This window comes from Prionailurus viverrinus, chromosome D3, assembly GCF_022837055.1.
Source record: "Prionailurus viverrinus isolate Anna chromosome D3, UM_Priviv_1.0, whole genome shotgun sequence".
NCBI classification, from domain to species: domain Eukaryota; kingdom Metazoa; phylum Chordata; class Mammalia; order Carnivora; family Felidae; genus Prionailurus; species Prionailurus viverrinus.
Genome location: NC_062572.1, coordinates 1,526,778 through 1,549,051, shown reverse-complemented (window position 1 = coordinate 1,549,051; position 22,274 = coordinate 1,526,778). Strand labels below are relative to the sequence as shown.

At 50.7% G+C, this 22,274-nt stretch overlaps 1 long non-coding RNA gene across 3 annotated transcripts; it reads right to left on the bottom strand.

Moving 5' to 3' along the window:
* Positions 1 to 1,172: 1,172 nt before the first annotated feature.
* Positions 1,173 to 7,894, bottom strand: LOC125148580 (uncharacterized). 3 transcript variants are annotated; one of them, XR_007145643.1, is made up of 7 exons: positions 6,229 to 7,894; positions 3,487 to 6,049; positions 2,527 to 2,955; positions 2,336 to 2,417; positions 1,766 to 1,882; positions 1,497 to 1,569; positions 1,262 to 1,370 (listed from the first exon to the last, which is right to left on the bottom strand). It is a non-coding gene; the product is annotated as an uncharacterized LOC125148580 (long non-coding RNA). The 3 variants fall into 3 exon arrangements; XR_007145644.1 differs by lacking the exon at positions 1,262 to 1,370 and adding an exon at positions 1,173 to 1,253 and having other exon boundaries at positions 3,487 to 7,894; XR_007145642.1 differs by having other exon boundaries at positions 3,487 to 7,894.
* Positions 7,895 to 22,274: the final 14,380 nt, after the last annotated feature.

Sequence of the window (22,274 nt, the reverse complement as noted above, 5' to 3'; positions counted from 1 at the left end):
AATCAAATGTCTGGAAAATACCCCAAATCCAAGATTCCCATTTGCCCAAGTTTAAGCACCTGGAAAGATCAAATTGGTTATAATGAGATTGTTTTTACTTTTACAAGTCAATCTGCATTGTTTTTTACAATGTGCAATTGGGTTTTAATTTTTTTCTGAGTTACATATGTAGGCACAACATGACGGGGCGCCTGGGTGGCTCAGCCTGTTGAACGTCTGACTCTGGATTTCAGCTTGGGTCATGATCCCAGGGTCGTGGGATCGAGCCCGGCGTTGGGCTCTGTGCTGACAGCATGGAGCCTGCTTGGGAGTCTCTCTGCCCACCCCTGCCACCCTGTGTGCACACAAAATAAACATTAAAAACCCACAATGTAAAAGTGGTAACAGATTCTTATGTAACTGTAGGTATTCTTCAGTAGATAGACCCACCAAGGGAATCTTGGAGAAATACCTTATAAAGGTAGGCACTCCTAGGCAACCAGGTCAAAATCCCAGATTAGTATAGAAGCACTTTGGGAATTAGACATCCCATCAGTATAGACACACCGGGGGAATTAGGCAGATCCACGAGGTCAGAGTAGACACATCTGTGTTGCAGGGAGACATTACTGGTCAAGTAGACACATGAGGGGAGTAGGAGTAATGTTGGGGCTTCGAGAGAAATTCTAGGTCAGGGGAGGCAGACCGGGGATGTAGGGACCATCCTGAGAAATACTTAACTCATCTTGAGAATTATGAAGACACCCCATGTGAGTGTGGACATAGCAGGGAATAAGGTTACAACAAAGGTCAGAAGAGCCACGTGGGAAATTAGGTACACATCCTCAAGTGCAGACCCTCCTGGGTAGAGTTCAGATAAGAGCAGGGGAAAAGCTATGCAGGTACATGTACACACAGCTGATCATTAAGGAGGCATCGAGGTTCGGCTGACATACAGCAGGGTAAACAGGGAGACATTCCGGGTCAGAGTAGACGGAGCCAGAGAATTCAAGACCTCTGAAGTGAGAGAACATACGTGGGGAAACCGGTTTCTCAGATTAGTATAGAAATTCCCGAGGAATCAAGGTGACATCCCAAGGCATGGTATCTTCCCCTGGGGAAACGGGGCCATCTTAGGATAGACACAACCTGGGATACTAGGGAAACATCCCTGGTCAAAAGAGATGCACTTACTTTGTAAGAAAGTAGACATGCCCCATCTGTGTAGACACATCTGAGTTACTAAACAGATATCCCGGTAAGGGTAGACATACCTGGGGAATTAAGGAGACATTCCAGGTTACTGTAGACATTCCACATCAAAATAGAAACAGGGGAACTCAGGGGACATCACGTGTCAGGGTAGACACATCTGGGGACCTGGGGAGAGCCTGGATGGGAGAGAGATTCCAGATCAGGCTAGACACAGTGGGGGGTGGGGGGTAGCAGAGTGACATCCTAAGTCAGGGAAGACCCTTCCCTAAGTTAGGGAGGGATCCCAAGTCAGGCTGACCTACCTGGTGCATTAAAGGGTCACTGTAATCAATGCAGACACGCCTGGGGACTTAGAGACATCACAGATCAGAACACCTGGAGAGATAGGGAGATACCTCAGGTCACTGTGAACACACTTCTGGAGTTCGGGAGACTTCACTGGTCAAGGTGGATGACCTGGGGGAAACAGCCCTTCGTGAACAATACAGGCACACCTTGGTAACTAGGGAGACCTCCCAGGTGAGATTAGATGCAACTGGGAATAAGAGAGCCCAAGTCTGTGTCAACACACCTGAGGAACGAGACCTCCAGATTCGCAGTAGACACGGCGAAGGACAAAGGCATACATCCCAGGATAACGCTGGACAGTCCTGAAGAACAGAGACGTTCAAGGTCCAGAGAGAGGAATCTGGAGAATGAGACATCCCAGCTCAGAGCAGACACTCCTGTGGAGCCAAGGAGACCTCTTTGGTCGGAGTAGAAATATGTGGGGAAACGGGTCGTCCCAGGCCATAGATTCACCGTGGAATTAGACACCTCGGTCACGTTAGGGTAACTGGAGAGATACACCGTGTCAAGGTGGACACTTACGACGAAGCAGGGAGACAACCCCCAGAGGAGACACACTTGGGGGGTTAGGGAGACCACAGATCAGAGTAGACATGCCTGGGAGACCAGGGAGATCTCGTAGGTCAGCTGGACACGGGGAATGTGAGACATTCCGATGCAGGGTAGGCCTGCCTGAGGAATTAGGGAGAGATCCCCACTCAGACATACACCACTGGGGTTTTATGTGAACAAAAAGGTCAGCGTAGACACTCCTGCAAAACCAGAGGGACACCACACCTCAGTATGGACACACCTTGAAAGTTTGGGACACATCCCGGGTCAGGATAGATACATCTGGGGTTTTAGGAAGCCATCCCTGTTCAGCGTGGACACATCTGTGGATTAGACATCCCAGGTATGAGTAGACACGTCTGAGTTTGACATCTCAGATTACAGCAGGCCCAACTGGGGAACCAGGGAGGCTCCAGGGCAAAGTGGCCACACCTGAGGCGTTAGATGTTCCGGGTCAGAGTGGACATGCCTGAGATACTAGGTAGTCACAGCAGGTCAAGTGGAGACATCCAATGTCGAGGCAGACACAGCTGGGAATGTATGGAATCATACTAGGTTAGTGTTGACACACTTGGGGAATTAAGACCGCTCAGGTCAGTGTAGACATAACTGGTATATTACAATAAAATACCGCTTTTTGTAGACACATCTGGGGAACTAGTCAGCGGTCCAGGTGAGCTAACATCTCAGGAGTCGTGGAGACCCTGAAGGTCAGGGTAGGTGGACTTGGGGAAGTAAGCAGACGTGCTGCGTCAGAATACAACAGAGCAGAGAGGGGACTTCCAGAGTGGTACCAATAAACACGAGACCTCTCAAGTCAGTGGACACACGGAGGAGGAATTGCACATCCCAGGTCAACACCTAAAGAGCGAGACAAACCAGGTCACGACAGAAACATCTGGCATTAGATTCACTTGTGCCCATGTGGACACAACTGGGCTCTAAGGGAATGGACCAGGTCAGAGAAGATACAGGAATTTTCAGAGATAATACGAGTTTAGGGCAGACACACTTGGAGAACAAAGAAAACATTTCAGGTCAGGGTAGAAACACCTGGGGAGTTAGGGGGCTATCCAATGTCACTGAAGACACACGTGGTGAATTAGGGACACATCCCAGGTCAGTCACAATTGATGATAAGGTATATCTCAGGTCAGAGAAGACACTTCTGGTTATTAAAGACAGATAAAATCAGGGAGGGCACCCCTGGGTGATTGGGGGACACCACCTTTCAGGGTTCACACACAGGATTAGGGATACATCTCTGAGTGCGTACCAGAGTAGGCACACTCAGAGAATTAGAGAAACCCCACAGGTCTCTGTATTTCAAAGACCTCATTGATCAGGGTACACACAGAATAAGGGTCACCTCCCAGGTCAGAGTAGACATACCTAGAGATTTAGGGGAATATCCTTGATCAGTGTAGACCCACGGGAAAATTGGCAGACTTCCAACGTTGGGGCAGTCAAACCTGGAGAACTGGGAGACACCCACTGTCAGTATACACACCCTCGGTGACTAGGGACATATACTAGATCAGGTTAGACCTAACTGGGGAACTTTGGAGACATCCCAGCTCAGGTATACTTCCCAGAGGAACTTGAGATACAATCCAGATCAGGGCCACCACGCTTAGGGAACTACTATGGATGTAGTTCACGTCAATGTCGTTAAAGTAACCAGATTACGTCCAAAACGGAGTCACTAATGTTAAGCCCCGTGTCAGCAAACCAAAACTTACATTTCTATGCTCTGCTCTCCCAGAAGAGGAAGGCCTAGGTCAGCCAATCAGCTCTCACCTGCTCCGCACAAGGTACCCGACCTGCTCTGAGACTTCCCTGGGGCCCATATAACAAGAGTAACCATGCTTACCCATCAGCAGATGCCCAGCGAATCTGCCTGTTCCTGCTCACGTGGTCTGTAAGAATCTCGTGCGTTGTGCAGCTCTTTGGTGCTCCTTTCTATCGCTAGGTTGCATGCTGCCTGACTCATGAATCACTAAATAGAAGCCAGCTAGATCCGTAAGTTGACTAGAAAATGTTTTCTCTGAGAGAGAGACACAGACTCTGAAGCAGGCTCCAGGCTCTGAGCTGTCAGCACAGAGCCCGATGCGGGGCTCGAACCCACGAACGGGGAAATCATGACCTGAAGTCAGATGCTTAACTGAGCCACCCAGGCGCCCCCAAAATTTCTTTTAACAGTGTTGATGACGAGGATGGGATTCAGACTGCTAATGGCTTTGGGGATGACAAGAAACGTGGGCATGGGTGCCTGCTGAGCCCTTTTAGTTCTTGGTCTTTCTCATGTTTCCACAGCCGCGGGGAAGTTCCTCTTGGATCTGAGCTCTACTCTGTTTGCGTTCGAGCTCCCGGGTCTGATGGGCTTTTCCTGGCCAGGATTTAGTGGGCCAGCTGGAGCTGGCAGGTGGTTCTACGTGGACCCGAAGCCTCTAAGCCCTGCGTTATCCACAGTCTTGATGTGTTGGGTTCTGCTGGTGGGCCCACCATTCCACTTGGGGAACTACTGGCGGTCTTGGTGTGACCCTAAGGTAAGAGCGACAGATCTGCCAGACAGACACCGAGGAGACATGAGACCTAAAGTTCTAGAGAGCTGAGAGCTCCATAATCTTGTGCCCCAGCTCTTTATATGGGAAGTGGGGTTCCGGAGCGCATACACAGTGGCAGAAATGGCAGTGTCTAAGGGCAGCCCTGAATCACAGCGGCCGTGGTCGGAAACCTGTGACCTAGACCAGCTTGTCCAGTTACAAGTTCTCAGCCAAGAACGCACTAGAAAGGGCAGAGGGAAAATTAATTTTTCCTCGTCTACAGTCTCTGGTGACCCAGACGAGACCCACTGGGACACCGCACCCGCTCCGGAGCCTACACGCAGGACCCTGAGGAAGCGGAGAGGCCGGCAGAGAGAGTGGGGTCAAGTATCATGTTGTCTCTTCACTTTCAAATCCAGACTGTTGTGAATTTGGTTTGGGGATCCCCTCTGGTCACTGACCCTCTTCCTCCCAGGGACAGCTCCTGCTTTCCTATTTGTCTTGCTATGTGTCCCGGGCCTCTGGCTTGGCTTTCTGCCTGCCTGGGGCTTGCAGGCTGTGCATTCTTGTAAGTGCAAGGTCAGGGGCCCTGAGAATATGGCTGGCCTGACATACGGGTTGCACCCCCTTTGTGGCTGCCATCCTACTGACTGTTGCCAGCTCTCAGGGGAACTTTCTAGATCTTGCCTATCTTTGGGAGTAGTTCTGGATCTTGGGAAGACTAAATCTTTTGCACCCTCCTAGGACATACATCTCGAGTCCGTGGATATGTCATAAAGGGCTTATTAGTTTTGCTTGAGTAGCTTGATCTACCTTTGGTTTAAAAGAAGCCAAAAAAAAAAAAAAAAGTGTACTATTGCCAGGCATATTTACTGTTTATCTCCGCTAAAACCTACAAATAAGATATTTGGAAGGATTTTTATAATGAGCTCCAAGGTCAGAAGTTGGCCAAATTGGAAGCTGATATTAAAATCCCAATGAAGGAGGACACAGCAGTCAGACAAGACAAAGGAATAAAAGGCGTCCAAATTGGCAAGGAAGAAGTGGAACTTTCACTACACAGACGACACGATACTATATAGAGAAAACACTACAGACTCCACAGGAAAACTTAGAACTGATAAGTGAATCCAGTAAGGGTACAAGATACAAAATCAGTGTCCAGAGTGACACCGGCATCATGGCAGCATAAGGTACCTCCTTTAACAACCGGGGCGCCTGAGTGGGTCAGCTGGTTCGGCGTCCGAATTCGGCTCCGGTCATGATCTCATAGTCTGAGTTCCTTGGGGTTCTAATGAGACATCCCATGTCAGTGCATCCCATTCCCATGGGGAATAAGAAGCATTCCACTTGACCGTTGGCACATTTGGAGAATTATCTTCTGACTCTGAAGATAAAGGCATCCGTAGCTGAAGAATACACAGACTACGTCACTGTAGATACAACTGGGGAATTAGAGTGACATCCCTTTTCGGTGTCCACGCACCTTGAGAATTAGGGAGACACACCTGGGTTATTAGGGACACCAGTGATGTCAGGGTGTCTATACCCAGGGAACTGGGTAACGTCTCAGGTCAGGTAGACTCACCTGGGGAACTTGCAGGACATCCCAGGTCAGGGTAGAACTCTGGGTTACTTTGAGACATCGGAAGTCAGAGTATTCATATCTGGGGATTAGGGAGACACTCAGGTCAAAGTAGAAGCATCTGGGTAATTAGAGAAACATCCTAAGTCACGGTAAACACATGGGGGAATTAGCAAGAAATCCCAAGACAGAAAACACATCCATGGAATAAGAGAAACGTCTCAGGTCAGGGTCAACACCTATGGAATTCGGCAGACAGATCAGTGTGTGCACTCGGGAAGTAAGAGAGAGCCCAGGTGTGAGCACGTACACGTGGGGACTAGGGAGACATCCTGGTAAGGGAAAGCCAACCTGGAGAATAAGGAACATATCCTAGGTCAGAGGAAAAACACCTGGGAATCGGTGGCAGCATTTCATGTCTGGGTAGATAAACCTGGGGCATAAGAAATCTAGTTCGGTGAAGACACAAAAGGGGAATTGGGGAGACATCCAGGTCAAGTTAGACACATAATGCAGAATTAAGGAAACATCAAGACCAAAACAGACTCCACTATGGAAATAGGTAGACATCCCAGTTCAGAGCAGACACACTCGAGTCAGGCACACATCCCACGTCTGGGTGGACAGATCGACGGAAGTAAAGAGACGTCCCGGGTCAGGGGACATGTACCTGGGAAATTGGAATAAGGCTGTGGCACACACCTGGGGAAATAGGGCGGCCCCCCGGGTCCCTCAATACATGCCTGGGGAGTTAGGGTGTCCCAAGTAGAGCAGGCACCTGGCTAGAAGGGAGACATCCCAGTTCAATGGAGATGCACCTGGACAATTACAGAGACATCCAGGGTTGCCAGAGAAAACACACTGGGATTTAAGGAGACATCCTAACAGTGTGTAGACCTACGTGGGGTATTAGGGAGACATCTTATGTAAGGATAGGCACGTCTGCATTATCAGCAGGTCACAGATTAGATAAACCCGGGGAGCTAGGCGGTTTCCCCTTGGAGTAAATAAGCTCGGAGAGAGAAGTATCCAGGGCAGAGGAGACACACCTGGGAAATTAGGGAAATGTGCCGTGTCAGTGTGTGGACCTCAGGTCGCTGTAGATACGCCCGGAGGACAACGAATCACTTCGACTCAGAGGGGACGCCCTACGTTCACGGAGACCTACCTGTACACTTAGCAAGACTCTGTGTGTCCAAGCAGACACATCTGGGGAATTAGACACTGCTGTTCGGGGCAAGAGCACCTCGAGTGCTGGGGAAATATTCCCGGTCGGAGACACACCTGGGGAGAGCGGTCCACTTCCCAGAAGAGGCACTGAGTTAGGGAGGCTGCCTGCCATGCGAGGGCGGACACACCTGGGGAGGGAGCCCGCAGATTAGTATGGACACGCTTGGGGCATAAGGGAGACTCCCGGCTCAGATATACGTACCTGGGAATTAAAGAGCCCGGTTCAAATTGCTTTTTCCAACTTTGAGACATAACTGACACGTTACATCTAAGTTTAAGGCGTACAGTGACGATGTGAAGCCCATATATATTGCAGAATGATTAGCGCGAGCCTAATTAGCGTCCATCACAGTGACGACAGCATCGCGGCAGCTGTCGATAAGCTCCTTTAACAACTGGGGCGCCTAGATGGCTCGGTCGGTTAAGCGTCCGACTTCGACTCAGGTCATGATCTCACGGTTTGTGAGCTCGAGCCCCACGTCGGGCTCTGTGCTGATGGCTCGGAGCCTGCAGCCTGCTTCGGGTTCTGTGTCTCCCTCTCTCTGCCCCTCCCCCACTTGCACTCCAGGTCTCTAAAAAATAAATACACATAAAAAAAGGTATTTCCTTCAACAACTAAAATTCAGCTTCCATCTCCAAACTTACGTGCGTCCGTGGGAGCCGTGTGATCCAGCACCTGACGCAGGTTGCCTGGGAGAGTCTCACCACCATGCTTTCGGCGATGGGCAGGCAGACCACGGTACAGGCTTTATCACTGGCGGGACCCTGTGAGCCGGCTCTGGTCCCTCTCGGCTGCAGTCTGGGGGAGGCTGGATAATGCTGACGTGGGCAGACCACCCATGGGCGAGATAGCCTTTGTAGCAACCCAGGTTTCTAGAGGAGAAGTTCCAGCATTCTGTTGGAAAGAAAACGTTACAGCAGCACCCCTCCCCCAAGGCGGCAGAGCTCAGAGACACAGCGGCATCTCTCCCGCAGGGGAAAGGGCCAGCGGTGACAGCCTCGCTTCCCCCGCTGTGCAGGAGGCTGCTAAAGAAACGCATTTTTCTCTTGCAATGCCCAGGGCGTTAAAGGGGCTTTGTGATTGGGGGAAGGAGATCAGGGATGAGGTCATAGTATTAGACAGCCTTAAAGGGATGCCGTTTCTGTTGACTGCATTCTGGACTCCAACACGGAGCCTGTCACAGCCCCTGGGAAAACCTCATCTTCGGAGCCCTCCACTGGACTTGGGCACCCTCAACACCTGAGTGTCAAAACTCACACCACCCACCCCACCCTGTGTGCACTCCCGGGGCAGCAGGAGACAAGCTCGGGTGGACGGGGAGCACCCACGGAAGACAGGCCAGCGCGTGGGGGAAAGTGCAGTCCTGAGCTGTAACACCACCTTCAATAAAGCAAAAGAGAGGTTTCTAACAGTTGGTCTGGTGTGTTGTAAGATCAGGGGAAGACCTACAAGCTTAGGGATTCTGCCACAAGAGGGATCAGGAAGCATGGAGCAGGTGTATCCATGGCAGGTTGGAGAAAGCCACAGAATCTGTATAGCAGGGCCATCAAAAAGTGCCCCCCAACTGAAGGCAGCTGGTAAAGATCGGAGGGGTGACTGCTACCTCAATGTGAAAGGAGCAACACAAAACTCAAAGGAACATAAAGAACCAAGGAAACATGACATCACCAAAAGATCCCTCATTTATCTTCCAGTAACTGATCCCAAAGACAGGGAGGACATCTGTGACTTACATGACAAAGAATTCAACATAGCTCTTTTGAGGAAGCTAATGAGCTACAAGTAAACACAAAGAAATTCAATGAAATCAGGAAAAGCACACATACACAGAAAGAGAAATTTAACAAAGAGAATCATGAGAACTAAACAAATTCTGGAGCTGAAGAAGTCAGTGAATGAAATGAGGGGTGAAAGAGAGGGTATTATCACCAGAACAGACCAGAAAGAAGAAAGCCATCAGTGAATATAGGACAGGAGCTTTGAAACAGCCCAGAGAACAAAGAAAAGAAGCTAAGAGCAAATGTCATCTGTGGAACACCATCAAAAGAGCCACCAGTATTGCTGGGGTTCCAGAAGGACAAGAGAGGAAGAAGGGGGATGGAGGTCTATTTGGAGATCTCATGCCTGAGAACTTCCCAGACCTGCAAAAAGACTTGGACATTCAAGTTCATGAAATTAACAGATCACCTCATTATTTCAAGCCAAAACAATCTCTCCCAAAAGACATTATGATGAAGCTGTCAGAAATCGAAGGTAGAATCCCAAAAGCACAAGAGGAAAAAAGAGTAATCTACAAAGGAACCCACACTGGAGATCTGTGGATTTCTCAGCAGAAACCTTACCGACCAGGAGAGGGTGGATGACACATTCACAGTGCTAAAAGAAAAAAAAAAAGGCCAGCCAAGAATACACTATCCAGTGAAGCTGTCCTTCAGAAATAAAGGCAAAAAAGTAAAATAAAAATTTCCCAGATAAACAAAAACTGGAAGAGTTCATCACACTGGACCCTCCTTACGAGAAATGCTGAAAGGAATTCTTCCAGCCGAGGTGAAGGGATGCTCATCAGTGACACAAAAACATACAAACATATGGAACACACTGGAAATGGTAAATATACAGTCGGATGAAGAAAACTCTAATTCTGTAATTGGATAGTGTGTTAATTAAAGGCTAAAGGACGAAAGTATCAAAAATAATTACACCTACTGTAATTTTTTAATTAATACACAATACACAAAGAGGTAAACGGGGCATCTGGGTGACTCGGTTGAGCATCCGATTCCTGGTTTCGGCTCAGGTCATGATGCCAGGGTTGTGGGACTGAGCCCCGCGCGAGCCTGCTTAGGATTCTCTCTCTCCCCCTCTGCCCCTCCCCCTGCTCACATGCTATCTCTAAAACAAAAAGAGGTAAACCATGACATTAATGTAAAAAAATGTGACAGTAATATAAAAAGAGGGAGCAAAAGGGCAGAGGTGTCCCTACCGGTGTAAGTTGACCAGTTTATCTACTAGGTGTTTTATGTAAGCCTCATGTAATCATAAAGCAAAAACCTAGTGGAGATTCACAAAGATAAAGACAAGGGAACCCCACCAAGGAGTATCCCCAATCCACAAAGGTGGGGAAGAAGACAGGAAGAAAAGGAACTATGGAACCACAAACAGCCGGAAAACAATTAATAAGATGGCACAGGAAAATCCTTACCTGTCAAAGGTTATTCAAAATGTAAATGGGTTGAATTCTTCAATGAATTGGCACAGGGTGGCTGAATTAAAAACAAACAAGACCCAACTACATGCTACCCACAAGAGACTCGCTCCTGCCTTAAGGACACAGGCTCGAAGTGAAGGAAAGAGGAGGCTCTTCCATGAAGTGGAAGCCACAAGACGAGAGGGTAGCTCGACTGACGTCAGGTGAAATAAACTTTAAGCCCCCAACAGTAAAACACAACAAAACTCATTATATAAGGATAAGGGGATCAACTCATTAAGAAGATGTAACAATTATATATATGCACTTATTACTGGAGCACCTACATGTATTAAACAAATGCTAACAGATCTGAAAGGGGAAAAAAGACAACACAATAGTAATAGACTCTAATAGCCCACTTTCGGCCATGGATATAGATCATCGAGACAGAAAATCAACAAGGAGACATTGGACTTGAACCATACATTAGACCAAATGGACCTAATAGACATTTATAGAACATTCTATCTACAGCAGCAGAATGCACATTTTTCTCAAATACACACAGAACATTCTCCAGGGCAGGTCATATGACAGGCTGCAAAACAAGTCTTAGCAAATTTAAGAAGACTGAAATCACACCAACTCTATTTTCCAACCACAGTGTTACAAAACTAGAAATCAGTAACAGGAGGGACGGTGGAATATTTATAAACATGTGGAGACCAAACAAAACATTCCCGAACAACCAATGGGTCAAATAAGAAATCTAAACAAAAGGGGTGCCTGGGTGGCTCCAATGGTTAAGTGTCTGACTCTTGATTTCGGCTCAGGTCATGATCTCATGGTTTGTTACTTTGAGCCCCACTTTTGGGCTCTGTGCTTATAGCATGGAGCCTGACTGGGATATCCTCTCTCTCTCTGCCCCTTCCCCGCTCATGCTTTTTCTCTCTCAAATAAACATTAAAAAAAAAAGAAAGAAAGAAACCAAAAAATTTTTTAAATCTTGAAACAACTGGAAATGGATCATAATACACTAAAACGTTTGGGAAGCTGCAAAAGCAGTCCTGCAGGGAGGTTTTAGTGATAAATGCATGTATAAAAAAAAACATCTTGGGGCGTCTGGGTGGCTCAATCAGTTAAGCATCCAGCTTGGGCTCAGGTCATGATCTTTGAGCCCTGTGTTGGTCTCTGTGCTGACAGCGCAGAGCCTGGAGCCTGCTTCAGGTTCTGTGTCTCCCTCTGTCTCTGCCTCTCCCTGACTCGTGCTCTCTCTCAAAAACAAAACATTAAAAAATATGTAAAAAATAGATGTCAAATGACTAGCCTAATTTTATACCTGAAGGAATGAGGCAAAGAAGAAAAAGCTAGGCCAAGTCTATCATAAGGAAGGAAATAGCAGAAGACTGGAGTGGAGATAAATAGGTATCAGAAAAAATAAAACAGATCAATGAAACTAAGAGCTGGTGTTTTGAAAAGATAAAGTTGACAAAACTTGATCTAGACTCAGGAAGAAAATACTCAAAATCAGAAATAAGAGGTATGACAACCCCCAGCACAGAAATACAAAGGATCGGGGGCACCTGGGTAACTCCATTGGTTGGGCATCCAACTCTGGCTGAAGTGCTGATATCACAGTTCATGAGTTCAAGCCCCGCATCGGGCTCTGTGCTGACAGGTCAGAGCCTAGAGCCTGCTTCGGATTCTGTGTCTCCCTCTCCTCTCCTCTCCTCCCCTCTCCTCCCCTCTCCTCCCCTCCTCTTCTCTCTCTCTCTCTCTCTCTCTCCCTCCCTCCCTCCCTCAAAAATAAAGAAACTTAAAAAAAATACAAAGGATCATAACAAGCTAACATGAACAATTATACAACCAACAAACTGGATAACCCAGAAGAAACAGAAAATGTGAACAAACCAATAATGAGTGAGAAGATACGGTCAGTAGTCAAAAGCATCCCAACAAATAAAAGTCTAGGACCAGATGGCCAACTAGTTAATTCTACCAATCATTTAAAAAAAAGAATTAGTGGCAGTACTTCTCACTCTTCCAAAAACCTGAAGAGGAGGGAACACTCCAGTTCTTTTTATGAGGCCAGCGTTCCCCTGATCCCAGACCCAGCTAAGATGCCACCAGAAATCTGCTGGCCAATATCCGTGATGAATATAAATGCAAAGATTCTCGACCAAATATTCTCCAACTGAATTTACACATTACATTAAAATGGTGGTTCACCAGGATCAAGTGGGATTTATCCATGGGAGGCAAGGAAGATCCCACACACAAAAACATGACACACCATGTTAATAGGACAGATCAATCACACCATTTCACTAGATTCAGAAAAAGTTTTGAAAAGAACACAACATCCTTTTATGATAAAAACTCTCAGCAAATTAGGTCTAAAAGGAACGTATATGAACCCAACAAAGGCCATACGTGACAAGCCCACAGTTAACTGTGAAGGGTTGAAGACTTTTCCTCTATGCTCAGAGGAGGACAAGAATGTCCACTCACACCATTCCTGTTCAACACAGCACTGGAAGTCCCAGCCAGAGCAATCAGACAAGACAAAGACACAAAAGACCTCCAAATCAGAAAGGAAGCACTGAATTATTTTTATTTGCAGATGATATGATCTTCTATAGAAAAAATCCTAAAGACTTCACTGAAAAACTGTCACAACTAAGCAGTAATTCTGTTACTTTGCAGGATACAAAATCAACACACAAGAATCAGTTGCCTTTTCTATAGGCAAAAAAAGGAAACTTTGGCGGGGGGCGGGGGTGGAGGGGGAATCCACTCACAATAGCACCAAAACCAATAAAATGTTTGGGAATAAATCTAACCAAACAAGTGAAAAATCTGTATACTAAAAAGTATAAGACCTTGATGAAAGAAACTGAAGACACAAGTGGAAAGACATCCCATGCTCATGGGTAAGAATTAATGTTTAAAATCTCCATACTACCCAAAGCCATCTACAGATTCAGTGCGGTTCCTATCAGAACTCCAATGGCGTTGTTCACAGAAACAGGAAAAAAACAATCCTAAAATTTGTATGGAACCACAAAAGACCCTGGATAGCTAAAGCAGTAATGAAAAAGAAGAAAGCTGGAGGCATACTTCCTGATCTGAAGCTATATTAAAATAGTAGTAATCAAAATGGTACTATACTAGCCTCAAAACAGACACTAGAAGAGAATCGAAAGCCCAGAAATTAACCCATGCATAAAGGACTACACCAAACTAAAAACTTCTGCACAGTAAGAAGACACAACGAAATGAAAAGGCAACTACAAAATAGGAGAACATGTGCAAACCGTCTATCTTGTTAACTCATGCAACTCACTAGCAAAAAAAAAATCCCCAAAAACCAAATAATTCGCTTTTTAAATAATGGTCAGAGGACCTGAATAGATGTTTTTCCAAAGAGGACATACAAATGGCCAACTTGTACACAGGTGAAAAGACGCTTCACTTTGCTAATTAAGAAAATGCACACCGAAACCACAATGAGATACCGCCTCACACCTGTTAGAATGGCTGTCGGCCAAAAGACAGGAAAGACGTGTTGGTGAGGATGTGGGGGAGGAGGAACCCTCGTGCACTGTCCGTGGGAATGCAAACTGGTGTGGCTACTGTGGAAAACAGTACGGAGGTTCCCCAAAAAGTTAAAAATGGAAATAGCATACGATCCAGCAGTCCTCTGGGTATATAGTTAATGGAAATGAAATTAGGATCTCCATGTTCAATTCGTCACTACTCACACTAGGTAGGACACGGGAACGACACAAACGTCTGTCCACAGAAGAAGGGACAAGGAAGTCGTGATACACACGCGCATGTGCGCACACACATACAAATGTTATTCAGCCACGAGAGAGGAGGAAATCCTGCCATTTGAGACAACATATGCTCAGTGAAATAAATCACACACAGAAAAACAAACACTGCACGATCTCTCTTATGTGGAATCTGAAAAAGCCAAACCCAGAAACAGAGGGTAGAATGGCGGTGGCTGGGAGCCTGGGAGAACAAGAGACATGGGTCCAAGGGCACGAACTTCCAGTTCTGAGGTGAAGAAGTCCCGGGGATCTACCGTATGGCACAGTTGGCACAGGGAACGGTACTGCGCTGCCTGCTTGAAGGCTGCGGAGGGGAAGCCCTGAGTGGTAAGAAAAGCCGCCAGTGATCATGGGACGTGATGACGGTGTTCACTATCCCAAGTGTCATCGTTCTGCAGTGTATGCTTGCTCCAAATAATCACCTTGTACACCTTGAACTCACATGACGTTCTGCCAATTACATGGCAAACCTGGGGGAAAAATCAGAACATCTGTGTATTTCCTTTAAGAAATTAATATTCATTAAAAATGGAATAAAATGGATTTATGGTTGCACTCAAAGAGAAATTAAGGGAATAAAAACCAAAACTCTTTAAGTGGGTTGTCCTTAAGCAGAAATAGGTCTGGTTTGATTTCCATGATTCCTACTGAATTACCTGAATTAATTTCACTGGGTTGCTGGAAATATTCTTAGTTTTAACAATCCTAGCAACTTTTTTTTTTTTACATGTTTGCTTATTTTTGAGAGAGCGCGAGAGAGCGAGCGAACAGGAAGGAACAGTGAGAGAGGGAGACAGAGGATCTCAAGGAGGCCCCACTCTGTCGGCTCAGCATAGAGCCCAACGCGGGGCTCAGACTCACGAACTGTGAGATCATGACCTGAGCCGAAGTCGGATGCTTAACCAACTGAGCCACCCAGGCGGCCCTCTAGCAAACTTTTTTTTATTAACATTAAATTTTCACGCAAAATATAAGATTTTCATGTTCTGGGGACACCTGGGTGACTCGGTTAAGCATCCGACTTCGGCTCATGTCATGATTTCATGGTTTGTGAGTTCGAGCTCAGAGTCGGGCTCTGCACTGACATTTCGGAGCCTGGAGCCAGCTTCAGATTCTCTCTCTCTCCCTCTCTCTCTGCCCCTTCCCCCACTTGCACTCTCTCAAAAATAAACAAACTTAAAATACAAGAATTTAACATTCTGCTGAATGTTTAGTAAACTCTAAGCAAATCGCATTTTTTAGCAGCTTCTGAATGACTCAGCAAAGCTCTGACATAAATCACCAAATCTGACAGAGGGCAGACGACAAATGTTTCCTCTCCAACTGAAGGGTCCCAGGAAGTGCAGGTGTCCTGGCCCCGGGAGGTCGGGGGGTTTCTGCGGGTTGTGTGCTTGGAGCACCCGGGAGCTCTAGTAAAGTATCGGACGAGCTGTTTGTGGCCGAATCCTGGGTTTCTAATGGGGTCAGAGCAGACGCCCGAGGTGTTCTGTGCAAACACAGGTGCAGCCTCCCCCACCCCCCCACTGCCGGCCCCCTCAGCTGGGCGGAGGCTGTCAGGGCAGCCCTGGGCAGGAGGCAGGTGGGGAGAGACGCTCCCACCCCCTGGGAGAGTCAGCTCCCGGGGCACGAAGCCCAGGTGACCCTGAGGGCTGCGGGCACCGCCTGCCCGGGCCTCAGTCAGGTACCCAGGGGTGTTCGAACCTCACCTGATGACCCTGCCCGGGCCCCCCCTCCCACCCCTGCGGGGACTCGAACAAGCAGGACAAGCCCTGGCGGGGTCAACAGAGCCCACGGGCCGTCCCGACCACCGTGCCCCGCTGGCGACACCACGAGCACCTGGTGCTGGGATCACTTCCCGTGGGAATCTGGGGATCCCTCCTTGCCGTGGCCCCAGGTGCAGGGACTGTCCCAGAGGGAACAGGTTCCGCTCCAGGCAGGGCCTGCAGGCCGGACTGGGGGCCCTTCCTGGGGCTGCACTGTGTCCTGCCATCTCTGCATCTGTCCACCTGCCTAGCGGGGGGGGGGGGGGGGGAGTCAGCATCCTGAGCACCCCGCCTGCCCCCCCTGCCCTGCGTGGCATCCCCTGCCATGCCTGAGACCACACCCTGCCCTGGCCACCTGCCCCTCCCAGACACCAGGACTCTGACCTAACACAGGGGCAATGCCAAGGGGGGCTGCCACGGGGACAGGGCTCCCTGGCTTCCTCCTTCCCCTTCCCCCACCTGGGACAGAGGGACAAGGGGGCTGGGGGGGACCAGGTCCTGAATCAGAAACGAGCCTCCCTATCAGTTCACCAAACACAACTGCTCAGGGAGGGGGTGACTCAGTCAGCACATCCTGAGCTGTCCCACAGGAAGACCACTCCTGAGGGACCCCGCCGTGGGCTGGGGGGCCAGACTTCTCCCAGTCCTGCCTCCTGCCAGTGCCTTCCAGGCCGGGTCATCCCCGACCAGGGCTCCTCTCCACAAACAGGATGTTCCAGCCACCCCCCCCCCCCCCAGGGCTCCTGTCTCAGAGCCCGGGGCCAGAAGAGCCCCAATCACCCATGTGTGCTCGAATCCTCCCGGTGACGGGGAGCTCACCACCCGTCGGGCAGCCTCCCACGGGACGGTGGGAAACCCCTCCCTGCTGGCCCAGCCCTGCAGACAACACAGCTCCATCCTGCACCCCCACTTCCTGCTCTCCTGAGTCGGGTCTTCTCCGGCAGGGCCCCTGCCCCCAGTCACCCCTGCTCCCAGCCGCCCCCACAGCCCCTCAGGTCCCAGAGCAGGCAGGTGCCCAGGACCCCTGCTCCCCACAGACCCTTCCCTCCTGCAGCCTCGGGGGCAGAGCAAACCCCCCAGCGCCCACACAGGCACCAGCCGGGGCTCCATCTGACGGCTCAGAGGGAACCGTTGGGGCTCGGGGGGTCCTGCCGCACGTCCCGCTTGCTTTCTGCCCGGGCGCGGCTTCTAACCTGCACCCACGTTCATCACGCAAGGCCAACGTCCTCGCCCTGGAGCCGGGCTCTGCTGTCCCCGAACGTGGCCCCACGGCCTGAGGTCTAGGACGCAGGTCCCCTTGTGATCCAGTCGCGGGCTGGGCCCTGAGGCAGGACGCCGGCTCCACAGTCTGGAAACCCGAAGCCTCTCCCTACAGAGGAGCTCCTTACTCCTTCCTGACACACACCCTCCTCCTCCTGCTCACGCCTGCAGTTAAGGCCACGGAGCACAGCAAACACACCTGCCCTTCATCCCTGGGCTGAGCTGCAGGTGACACCCAGCAGGGCGCTGGGCCGCCCCTGGCAGGGCTCCCTCCCTCCCACCCACGCTCAGGCATTTGCTGCAAAGCCACTCACCTGGGGACTCAGGCAGGTGTGGGCAATGCACGGAACCTGCCCTGACTTCCCCAGGGGGCACAGAGGCCAGGGAACCATGGGGACCCAGGCGTCCTGACTGCTGGTGCCACCCCCCCTGTCTAGAGACGTGCAGCCCCGTTCCCAGAGACCGGCCTGAGGGTGAGCACAGGGGACGTGTGGGCCTCCCTCCCAGAAGACCCCATGCATGACCAGGCCTGGTCCCCGTCAAGTCCATGAACTCAGACCCCTGAAGGCAGCTCTCTGGGCCCTCACCTGTAGGGGCTTCTCAAGGGGCCTCACCTGGGAGCCCACATCCGGGGAAACCTTACCTGGGGTCCGTATCTGGGGGGTCCACACGGAGGGATCCTCACCCAGGGGTCCATAACTAGGGGGGGGCGGTCCACACTTAGGGGGCCTCACCTGGGGTCCTCAAGGGGGCTGTCAGAGGCCCCGACTGGGGAAGGGGCCTGAACCCTCGGGGCTGCGGCCTGAGATGCAGGGACAGGCGTCTGAGACTCGGGCAGGCCTCTCGCTTCGACCGCTGACCCCACCTCACCTCCCTTCCATCGGGCTCGGTGCCTGGGTCATGGGCCACGGGCACCGCCGCTCCCTCCTGGGACACGGGGCCGGTCCTCGGGGTGGAGGAAGCCAGCCCTTCTCTCCCAGCCACTGGGACTCTGCTCTGTGGCTCCGGCTCCGGCTCCGGCCCAGGCGGCCCTGCGCTGGGCGGTCCAGCTGGGGGGAGGGCAGGAGGCGGCATCTGCCCCGGGGGCGGGGGCTTGTTAACTTGCTGACAAAAGAGTTTGTGTGAAACAGATTCCCAGGCCGGGAAAGAGTCCCGAACTGACGCCTCCAGACTGGAGCCAGTGCCCCTGGCTGAGAGCCGTGGGCTGGGCGGGGAGGGGCCCTGAGCACCGGCTCCAGGCTGGTTTGCCAGCAAACCTTGACGGAGCTCATGTGGCCCGTGCAGGCCCGGGGGGCTGGGGAGCCACTACAGGCTCAGTGTAGGCTCAGCAGGAGAGGTGGGGAGACCACCAGGTCAGTATAAATAAAGTAGGGGGAGGGAGATAACCAGGGTGGGTGTAGACACAGGAGCAGAAGCAATGAGACATCCAAGCCAGTGTAACCCCAGCAGGAGTACTAAGGAGATATGGAGAAATGGACAGACACAGAAAGAAACTTCAGGGAAATCTGAGGTCTGTGTTCACACAGCAGAGGAACAAGAACACCTCTGGTCTGTGTCAGCACACAAGGGAGACCAAAGGGATATGCCAGGACAATGTAGACAACACCTAAGAAAACAGGGAGTCATCCAGTGTGGACACATCAGGGTGACCATACAGACATCTCCGCTCAGTGCGGAACCACCAAGAAACCAGGGACACACCTCAGGTTGGTGTCGACGTGTCAGGGAAACCGTGAAGACATTCTATTCACTGAATCACAGGAGGGTGACAAGGAAGATGCTCCAGGCCAGTAGAGACCCACTTGGGGGACCAGGGAGACAGCCGGGCCACACCAGTGTAGACACACCTTGGGATGCAGGGCAGAAGCCCAAGTCATTGTCGACTTACCACGAAACTAGGGAGGCCTTGGTCATTGCAGACAGAGCAAGAATAGGGATGTGCTCCTGCTCCCTTCATTCTAACCTGGGGAAAGACACCCTAGGTCAGTATAACACATCAGGGGAATTAGAGAGATATCCCAGCAGAGACACGGCAGGGGAACAGGGAGACACCCAAGGTCAGTGCAGACACAGTATAGGAAATCGAGAGACATCCCTCACCAGTGTAGACACTGCAGGGAATTAAGAGACATCTTGTCAGTGTAAACACAACAGGGGAATTAGGGAGACACTAGGTGGCCCGCACTGTTGCACGTGTGACACAGAATGCAACTCCCCACACTGGGAGATCCCCGGTGTTAAATCACAGATGAATCAAGATATCGCCGTGCCCGCAGGCGTCCTGGGGATAAGGAGGAATCAAAGATCAAACCTTCCGCGTCAGGTGGAGAAAGTAATTTTGACACGTCACCGCATGCTGTTAGGAGGACTCATTAAAGCTGAATCGGAATCCAAAGGTCACTGCCAGGAGGGCCACAGAGCACCTCCTGGAGAAGGGGGTGTGCACAGGGTGACCCCACGCCCCAGAGCTGTAGCTGACCAGCTGAGTGGGAGGGGATCCGGGTTCAGGGAGATGACAGCCTTACCTGGGAGCTCCTCCCCGCTGGTGACACTCCAGGCCAGTCCGCCTGTGCCCCCTCTGAGTCGGTTATCTCTTCTTGCAGGACAGACCTTCCAAAAGGGTTGTGGCTTCAAATGTCAGTGGTTCCTGACTCCCCACAGTCCTGGGGTCAGATTTCAGGCGGGGCCCCGCTGGAGGCTCTCTGTTCCACCTGGCCTGGCTGGGTCACTCCCTCAGCTGCTTCCAGCTGCTGGCCAGGCTGAGCTGGAAGGTTCTGGAAGGCAATTCTGCACCTGCCACGTTCTTTTCAGTGTCATTTAAAAGAGCCCAGGTAATCCACCCTCGAGGTGTTTCCATGGAGACGTGTTTCATCACCCAGAGGGAATTTTGGAGAAGAATCTAAAAAGGGAGTGAAGGCTGTCAGGTGTGGATTCCTTCACATCTGAGGGGGTTTCTGATTCACAGGGCTTGGGGCTGCTTCTCCTTGAAGTTCAGACAGCCAGGACTCCAAGTGATGGATCATTCTGACCTTGAACTGGACACTAACCAACCTTGTCAAATCTCTAGCCCTGTTTCCCTCCTTCCTTCACTGGTCTTGATCTTAGCTGGGAAAAAGGGGACTCCAGACATTCTGAAGGACAGCGTCTTGGATTCAGGAATTCCCTAGAAGAGCCAGAACCACTCCCCTTTGGGGAACATAGGAAGCCGAAGCTTACTGTGCATCTGAGGAAGTGACAGGTCTCGCCCTGGGAGCATCCAGACTGGCTGCCCAGGGCCCGCCCCTCCCCTGCGGCCCCGCCTGCTCTCCTGGATTCCCGTCAGCACTGAAACACGCAAACACGCACCAGGCCTTTGCACGCTGAACACCCGCTTCTCCGCCACACTCACCCCCAAACCGCGGGCTACGGCTTGTTCCCACACACTCAGAATCTTCCAGGGACACAGGAGCCGCAGGACCATGTTCTCATGGATCATCTGAGTGCTTTTCCCTCTCCCTGGCTCCTGTCACTCTGGGGTCACCCCCACCCCACCCAGGTGGGCTGCGTTCGGGGGCTCAAGGGGCATCACCAGCGGTGGAGCCCGTCCACGTGCCCATCCCCTCCCAATAGACCCCACGTGTTTAGGAGCACACCGCATGGGACCCAGATAGAGGGAACTTTCTCCGTCCTTCATCCGAAATCAAACTATAACTGGCATCGCGTATCTCTCTCTACGAAACTACCTGGGATGACGTGGGTGTGTCCCTATCCTGTCCCTCTGCAGTATCGGCTGCATGTTCGGATGTGCACCTGACCTGCCCATGGGGGGTGGCCCCCGTGGAGAAGAGGCCTCTGTGATGAGAACTGTTGCACTCCACCTGGGGTCTCCTCGTGGCCCGCGGCGTCTGGCTGGTGGGTGCGTGGGACCCTCGGGTCTGTGGGAGAGGAGGTGGGGCCAGGGGCTCGCGGTCCTGTCCTTCCAGCACGCGCCTAGGGAGATGTGGACCCGGCCCCACAGGGACGTGCAGCAGGGGCTTCCCTGAGCGTGTTGTGGGGGCCGCCACCTCCTGGTCTCCTGGGACAGTGGAGAGGGAGCCTGGGGAGGGCGAGCCTCAGAGGACGACGCGGGTTTGAACCACGGAGGTCCTGTACGCTTGGCCATAGGAGCACATGTCAGACTAGGAGTCTGGATTTCTCTCTTGTCCAGCAAGAGAGAAGACACAAAACTGAATATGAGAGAGGCTAATGTCTGGGAGGAGACAAGAGCCCTGAACAGGGTTTTCGTCTCTGTATTTACTGAACTCTCAAGAACTTACACACGTGGTGAACGTGAAGAAAACCATCAGAGAGTAAATGTTAACTTGTGTGTAAGAAGCAAATGGTCTGGGGGGCAAGAGGAGTGTTTGATCAAGGTACACTGCTGCCAGATGGAAAGTAATTTCCTGCAGGTGATGCAACAAGTTTCTCATGATCCCAGTACAATATCTCGCTAGCTCACCTTGGGCGTTTTCGCCCTGTTGTGGCAGCTTTCTGCTCTAAGCTTTAACCCGTTTACGTAAGCGTAGGAATTCCTGAACGTATTTCCCGACAAGCACGTGTGCCAATCAAGCATTCGTAAAAATAAGTGTCCTAAACAGAATGAAAGCTAGAACACAGGGCCATCGACATGTGTTTAAAGAATATGCCCACAAACAGCAATGGGCATTTTGCAAGAGCACTTTCAAATAAAAAGACAGGCATAAGCCAGTTCAAGGATTTCCTAAGGATGAAATCTTAGGAGTCTC